This window comes from Silurus aristotelis (genome assembly GCF_946808225.1).
Source record: "Silurus aristotelis genome assembly, chromosome: 15".
Taxonomy (NCBI): domain Eukaryota; kingdom Metazoa; phylum Chordata; class Actinopteri; order Siluriformes; family Siluridae; genus Silurus; species Silurus aristotelis.
In genome coordinates, this window is record NC_139588.1 from 16322922 (window position 1) to 16331867 (window position 8946).

An 8946-nucleotide genomic window follows, 5' to 3' on the forward strand; every position below is an offset into this window, starting at 1 on the left:
ATTAAATAATACACTTCCAGTGCATACTGGAAGTGTATTAAATAATAAACCCAAATAACTGATATTTTATTATATTATTATATTAGTATCTGGGTACTTATTTTAGAATTCAATAGAAAACATAACGAGGGAAATTTAGATTATCCTTATCCAAAAGTATAATCAAGACAATAAATCCCAACTTAAACTATCTGGAAAATAAAATGCTGGGGGGGGGGGGGACATAATAATAGTAATGTACAGTATAGAATAGGAATTCTATACACACACACACACACACACACACACACACACACTACAGATAATTTGGAAATCGGCAGATTCAAACCCAAAGCTTATTTATTTATTAGCTTTTTTGTATATATATATATATATATATATATATATATATATATATATATATATATATATATATATAAGAAGATTATTCATATTAGTTTTTGTACTGGAATTCTAATTTATTTAGACATTAGTGGCTCATCCTTCCACTTTTTATTGTATTACTGGAAAATAAATTATTACTTTCAAGCCAAAACTAAATTAAATAACTAAATTAAATTATGGAAGCAAATCACTTATTAATCTATTTATTGTTTTAATATTTTAGACATTTTTTGGGGGGGATTTGCAGCTCAAACACCAACCAGTATTTTGTAACTGTATTTCAACTGGTTCACACCGCATGCTGCCTACTAAAACTTTTAGTGTATTCACGTTTCAACCACAGGTAGTGAGTTACTACCCATGAAGAGTTAAATTACTGGTAAGATTTCTTTGCTTATAGCTAAAAAAAACACATAGACAAGTTAGATTTTTTGGTATTGTCTTTAAGCAGGTCAGAATCAATGCCCTAAAGGAATCTTTCTGTCTACATTGGTTGAGCACATTGTACTTTTCTGTAATTACTTTTTTATTATTTATTATTACATTATATGAGATTAGCTGTTGATATAATGTGTTAAACTTTATTCAGAAGCCCTGCACTTTCTTTTGTGGTGTTCAAGATTATATAAAAATGAACAAACAAACAATTTTCTGGTTTAGGTCATCCATTCAAATACGCATACTGTACAAATATTTGGCGCAACAACAGATAATGACTGAGACTTTCATGACTTTAGTCCAATGTCTTAGAGCAGGGTAAACACAAATATGCTCTGGGTTCTGCCTGACTTCAGTGGCATTCAAAACTGGATTACAGTGCTGGAGTAGACTGCCTTTCATCCGTGTAGTGTTTCTATGGATGTGACATGTTAACACAAACTTAAGATCCACTTTACTGTACTTCCATCCAAAGAGAACCAACACCCTCAGAGCATTGGAAAAGCACTTCAGCCTGGTTGGTGCAGGGCAGTATGAAAAAAGAAGTTGTTTAATTAAACTAAAGTATCCATCACTCACTGTGAGGGCTGATAGAGATGTGTGAATGAATACAGAGCAGCTAACCAGCACGTCCCACATCATTCTCATCAAATGCACTTACATAGTCGTGACGTGTTGGGTCAGTTAAACTGCATTTACCATATTGAGATGGAAGTATTTCTCTATTGAAAGCAATCAGCTTTGAAGTAGTGAAAGTATGTTATTGACTTTTTCATGCTTAATATATCCTACATGTTTTTGAACTGTTCACAGAAAATGAAATGAAGTGTTTACCTCCCTAATTAGTCATTAAAATTATTTAAAAATACAGTCATATGGAGCAGCTTTGCTCTTTCATGTCAGTGTAGTAGATCTCTTTACAGGAAACCAGTGTAATTAATGAGTAACTTAACATTTTACCACAGTTGTAATGTAAGCTGCTCATTTTCATTTAAATAATAACACAGTACAAGCTGAAGATGTAGGACAAGTGTTCCACTTAGTTCCACTCAAAAAAAGTTCGCATAGCTTTGAATCGTGTTTTCCATAAATGTTTTGAATTAAAATCATGAGATCTCTATAATCTTCCTCCAAAATGCTGTGAGACAACAATAAAATATGTGCTTTGATAAATCACACCTTGTTTATGTAATACCAGCCCCCTTAACTGAAGAACATCCAGGATCCACCTACTGTTCTGAAAGACGATCAAAGCTCTGGGCTTCTATTTAGATGGCTATCAAAAGCAGAGAACACCAAGCGATTAAAGGCTGGTTTATACTTAATGTATGAACCTGATGCACGAAGCAGCAGTGACACAATCAGCATTGTTCACACATTCGCCTGCATACTTTATGTACTGCTTTTTATATGGTTTCCAGGTTGTTGAATCTTATAATCACATTATGAGATGCAGTAGATTCTGAATAAAATATCATCTTAAGTGAATAAAAATAAAGATGTCTTCTTGCATTCAATTAATCCGTAGAACATATATGATTAGTTTCATTTATACTCCTTCAACAGACCTAATAACTATATACTATGCTCTACACTCAACACATGTAGTGCACATGGTGAGAAGAAAAAAAATGATGCTGATGTTTTATATTTATGGTTGTTTACATATTATTACAAGTAAAATTTGAAGTACATAGTCATTAAAATATTGACTTAGTGTGGACTGAGACGTGGCTCTAATTAAAAGTAATATTCAGATAGAGATTGAAAACTATTTCAGTAGAATGTTAATTACCTTTTAAGCCATTTATTTACTGAAGTACTTCATAATATGTATACTATGTATTTAAACTGTATATCTGAGCTTTAGCTGTTAGATTGACTGATGTTCTCAAATGGTTGAGTAAATTGCGAGTGTGTGTGCGGGTGTGTGCGAGTGCATGCATGTCTGGATGTGACTTCAGGACATTTTGGGCATTTCACATACAAACTTTTCTCAGCACATCATTGTCAGACTCTTTAGCAGTCTACAGTCTCGAACTCACGCCACAGTTTTAGTGTGTGTGTATAAATGAATTAATAAATGAATGAATGAATAAAAAACTGTCACAGTTAAAATAAATAAAAAGCAAATAGAAAATGACAATTAAAAGATAGACTTGAATAAAATTGGCCAAAAGAGACTAAACAAATTTGTGTCTCTCCCCAGTTTCATTCAACTTCGAATACTACATAAGAAATACACAGGATGTGTTAGAAAATGTTGCATGTAAATCAGAGAAGATTCTGTACACATTATATTTACTCCAATTCATCTTGAGCCACAACAACAGCTTGTGACTTTATATTTATTACCCAAATGCTAGATAGCTATGTAGGTTATGTAATGGCAGTTGAGATTCCAAAACATGCTGTCGACCATCATGCAGGGGCTCAGTTAAAAAAAAAAAAAAAAAAACATACATTTTAAGTCTTCTTTAAGCTCATAATGTACATCACTACTCAGGAGTGACTGGTTTAAGCCATTTCTTCAGCCCAACTCCACAAAACCACACAAGATTTTGAAACTAGTCCACAACATTTGGACACTGTGAGAAAACTCATACTCAGTCTTGTGGTGTAGAGAAACAATAATTTTGCACATTTCTGATGTCAAGACATTATCTGCTCAATAATCTCTATTTATCTTTCACTAGAGATTGTTTTGCAACTGTCTACACTTTAATATTGCCACTTTCTAAGAAATTTTTTGGCTGAATTCAAATTATTTGCAATAAAATAATATCTTTGCTGACACAGAGTATGTTTAAACAAGCCCAATCTGGCAATCTGGCAACTGTCCCATAACTGTCCTCTGTGTGGTGCAGCAAAAATCTTCAAATAGATGTTGATTTGGGCTTGTTGCAGTTCCACTTTTTTACCACTAGGAGCATTAACTTCATTGATGAGTGGCAGTAAGTGCTCTTCCCAACAATTTTGGCCGCTCCTTTAGAAATTGTTAGTCAGTCATAAGTAATGTTATTTTAACAAAGGTTAAAACTTATAAAGCTGTTAGTGCACAGTTTATAACGATTAAATATTTTTTTTTGGTTGGTGCAACTACCCTATGAAAAGCCTGCCATTGATAAGGAGGATTTATAATATGTGCATCTGAAAATTTTAATCTTTGTTTAGAAGCCTAGCAGTGGCAGCTTGAAAGAAAAACATGGCCTTACTTTATGGCACTAAAACTATTTATTCACATCTCCCAGCTTTTTAGAACGCTAGGGTCAGAGCTCAAGGTCAGCCATGATACAGCACCCCTGGATTAGAGAGGGTTAATGGCCTTGCTTAAGGGCCCAACAGTGCCAGCTTGGTAGTGCTGGGGCTTGAACTGCTAGCCTTCTGATCAATAAACCAGAACCTTAACCAATGAGCCAACACTTTCCCAATGTGTCTCTGTTCATCAGGTTTCCCAGTCAAACTGTAAAACATTTATTGATTCAATGAACCATGATGTTATACTAAACTGACAAACATTCTACCTTCATTATGATTGTTGTAATGGCTGTGTCCCAAATCTCTGTCCATACATATGAAATTTAAAAGATGGGTATTCAAAACAGAACATTTGTTTTGAAGGCTTTTAAAGATGTTAAGTCTGTTGTACATATGTATGTATGCAATTTGAGATACAATACTAGTTTGTTTAGCTGCAGTAGATGAAACTAAACTGCTGTATTTGCTTTTATTTACATGCTCATTAAACTGCCTATGACACACATGCATTGCAGAATCAAGTACAGTCACAGCAACACAATCCATGAGCTATATCAACTCACTGATTTCATGGGTCATAAGATATATCAAGCCAGGGCTCTGCAAAGATGATTTAAGAGCTGGTTCATGTAACATAACAAAAGCCATAACTGGAATTTGACAGTAGTGTAATTTATGACTGCATAACTTTATCAAGGACTTAATGTAATATAGGACTTATATAATCATATGAATAGAAATTTGTTTCGCTAATAAAACAAAATACCAAAGCAAACCATTGTGACAAATTACTATAACAAAATTCAAACCAGTTTCAGATTTTTGCAGATTTAGACATTTTATAATTAAAACAATTTATTTAAAACATAACAATCAAATCGCAAACTGAGTGTACAAAAGGGTTACTTATGCATAGGTTTTATCGTTGGCATTTCTGTATGATTAAACTCGTATGATATGGTTAGAGTGCATGTTAGTCTGAGCATCATGATTTAACAACCTGAAAATTTGTAATTAATTAAATCTTATTAATAAATGATTCTAATCAGTGTTTTAATAAGCATAGTGTTGTTGTAGCAGGCCCCAGTTTCATCCTGAGCTGGGGTTGTTGTTTTCAAGTTTTTCCTGTGTCTGTGTGTTGCCTCTGGGATTTCTGGTTTCTTCCTTGCTCTTAAAACATGCAGGTCAATGAATCTGCTACTTGAAGGCTCAGTCCACACAAATATGGATTTAGTAAAAATGTTACAAATCTTAACTAGAGATTCTAGGAAAAGAGAACAATTATTGACTATCCGATCTATTTTATCATCACCAACTTAATCATCCATTTCTACAAATTTTTTTATCTTTGGCATTTTTCATTTTAGAACTTTTTGCCAAACACTTTCACCAGTTTAAGATTAAAACTTATATTCTGCATTTCCCCTTCTCACCCACTCAGTGTGAGGTTCAGTTCTCAGGATGTTTTATATAACAGTATCTAACACACTATCACCACCTAATTGGCTGGCCTGCTAATCCAAGCATTTTCCAAATGTTTTTGCACTTTCATTTGGATGGATATTTTAAAAAACTGGATTTATTTATTATTATTTTTATTTTTTTAAATGGAGGAATAAAATGTAATTGTATGCTGTCCCATTCAGGGCCTTATGTATAATACTCCTTCAACACACTCTGAATCCGCATGACCATGACCAGGAATAAGTTGTTACTGAACATAAAATAATTAAACCAATGTCTTATCTATGATGTGTTGCATGTTATTGGAAGTTATTATATAATGATGTATAAATGAAGCCTGAGACATAACTTCAGTAGCTTTCTGTGTGCCAGTGAAATAGCAGTAGTTACATTACTAAAACTCGAAAACTTTCCTCTGTTGATTTAATTTTATTTGAATGTTTTGAGGTTTCCAAAAAAAAAAAAAAAACATGATTTATTTGCACCAAACTTGTACTCAGTCAGCATCATTGAAATTATTTTTTAGCAAAAGAAGTTGATGTTAATTTATTCAGTATTTCATTGTCTCACTGTCACAAAAACACCTGCATAAATTAGTGTGTTTCATGTAAAATACACCATGTCATATGTATAAGCACATTAACTATCACATGTAGTCAAATAAGAGACAGTGCATATTCTCATTTTTTCTGATGGTTTTATGAATTAGGTTCATACATCACTCTGTAAACATGAGCCTGTGCTCATTTCTCCACTGCTCTTGTGTGATTACTCTGTCCATGTTACAAATGATCTCTTTTCTCACTGGACAAGACTTTAAAATCGAGTTAGTGTTCGTATTGAAAAACTTGAGTTTACTAGTAGCTAGCTCAATGAACTGATGCTAGATTGTATGGTAGGTGCTAGGGGGCTATAGGCTGTATTTATTTGAGCAGAAGGCAGGAAGCTTTTTCATGTCCAGAGTCTTAACAGGAAAGGTTAAACTCTGAGCAGCCCATATGTGACTCAGTATATGGAAAAACCTCTCCGCATTTCTGACTCCCCAACACTGAATATGACCTCATGTTACTTTGCATTAGTTAAGCTAGATAAATTAGCACATGATAACATCTGCTGGGAAAAAAATAAACCTCAACTAAAGCAGTGAATATGAGCTGCAATAACAAAACAGATTTCAACTTGTATTCTTCTGTTTGAGTAACAGTTTAGACATGACATTTTCTTGAAACTTTTATAGGACGACCCCTGTCCAATTAAGTAATGTATATTGTAGCTCATCACAGATAAGGGCATGTTGAATACACAAACTGAACAACAAGCTTTAAAGGGAACAGCATAAAAGTAATGAGATGTGCTACTTACCTATTGCACTTACATACATCTCAGTATATCATGTAACTAATTATCAGCATGTCCCTCACACACACACAGACATACAGCAGACACACACACACACACACACACACACACACACACACACACAGGCACACACGTTCACACACTGCAGTGGCTTTACTATGCAACAGATCAACTAGCTTGAACGAAAAACAGCCTGGTGTGAGTGTAACCAGAATGAATGATAGACAAATTCACCGCAAAAAACGAAGACCCCATCTGACACAGCATCACACAACACACACACATATACATGCACACATATGGACAATGATGGACGCTCCAGTGGCGATCACTGATGCAGAAATTCTCATTTCTGCACTTCAAGATCTGAGCTTATTGCTAGGCAACCTTTCCTTCTTCATTACTCTCTCTCTCTCTCTCTCTCTCTCTCCATTCATGCTAGTCAGGAGAGCCTCGGTCCCGTATGGATGCGCAACAAGATCACACACTCTGGCCAAACACACACACACACTCACACACACACACACACACACACACACACACAAGAAAAAAACGCTTTTCACACACCCACTGAGTGTGAGAGATATCTGTAAGTACGTCTCTCTCTATCTCTCTCTCTTCCCCACACACACACACACACACACACACATCGACGGAAGCTGTAATCACATTGAGTACATATTGTTCTCCACATCTTCATCCCATTCACCATTTCCCAACTGATACCTGTAACTGCTATCACACACACACACACACTCACACACACACACAATCATGTCCATTGCGTGTTCTTTACATACTGCAAATCTCCATTTCCCACAGGTTCTCATAAACCACCTTTAATATTCAGTGGCATCACTGGAGCTCAGAAACCATGTTTTTTTTTCATCTTTTTTTTATATTATTATTATTATTATTATTATTATTATTATTATTATTTAGAGAGAATGTATAAAGATAGGTTGTCTACGACTGAAAGCCAAGCGAGATGAAATAGGCGCTGGAAAATTGCCGGCTCATTAGTAATGAGCACTGATGCCCGTGGTCTTACCTGAGAATCCGTGCGTGTGTCGGAGTCATTGGTACACACACATGCTTCTTCTCATCATGACAGCGGGACAGAGGACACACAGATGTAGAAATTAGCCAAATCCAGTCCCATGGGGATAAACAAATCTTCCCTGTTTCTCGTCCGTTTGCGTTTCCTCTTTTTTTTTTTTTTTTTTTTTTTTTTTTTTGCGTATTCCCCCTTTTCTCTCTCTCTCTCTCCCTCTGATATATGTGTGAAGCGGAGGACTGTTTAGTACAGGGGACTGGTGTATGGAGTGTATGAGTGTGTGCGTGTGTTTAGTCCTCCACTGCAGCAGAAAGGACTGAGACGCTTTATGCATGTTCCGCAAAACCCGGAGACGGATTCAGATTCAGGACTCTGCAGCTTCTCTGTTCTCTCTTCTTGACTCGAGCTCCATCAATATTGCTCTCTTTTTTTTTTCATTTTCTTCTTCTTCTTCCTTTTCTTTTTAAACCACATGCAATAACATGAGTTCTGGTTTTGTCATTGGCTCAGGTGCCAGCATGGCCAACCAGACATCCAACAGTGGGCAAGAAAGGGAGAAATTTGCAGACTGAAACTAGATTCCTTCACATGAAATCATATTTTTTATGTGTAAATATTTCCTTTTGTAGTTTTTAAGTTTTTATATGGTAGAGGTCTACAGTGACGTGTAACAGGATGACAACTGTGGACTGCATCAAGTAGTATTTTATAATTTATTTTATGTATATACTGTATATATGGTTGCAGGGGAACCTGAAGCCTATCCCAGAGGACTGGGGTGACTGGGTGCCAACCTATTGCACGTGCACACACACTACAGACAATTTGGAAATGCCAAATGCCTGCAACACATGGATTGGACTAAGGGAGAAAACTGGAGTACCCAGAAGAAACCCCCATAGCACAAGGAGAACATGTAAACTCATGCATATAGGGAGGAGGTACTGTAAGAATGTAATGTTTTTTTTTTTCCAATATTTACTTGG

At 35.4% G+C, this 8946-nt stretch overlaps 1 protein-coding gene across 5 annotated transcripts in view; it reads right to left on the reverse strand.

The window, feature by feature from the left end:
• dlgap2b (discs, large homolog-associated protein 2b) overlaps positions 1-8351 on the reverse strand; it is a 122163-nt gene extending 113812 nt beyond the window's left edge. For 3 of the 5 annotated variants that reach the window (XM_083562238.1, XM_083562240.1, XM_083562241.1), the window contains exon 1: positions 7955-8317. The gene's annotated coding sequence lies outside the window, so the exon portion shown is untranslated. Of the gene's footprint in view, positions 1-7954 lie in introns of all 5 variants that reach the window. The other 2 variants (XM_083562239.1, XM_083562242.1) reach the window with 2 other exon arrangements.
• Between the last annotated feature and the right edge of the window lie 595 nt (positions 8352-8946).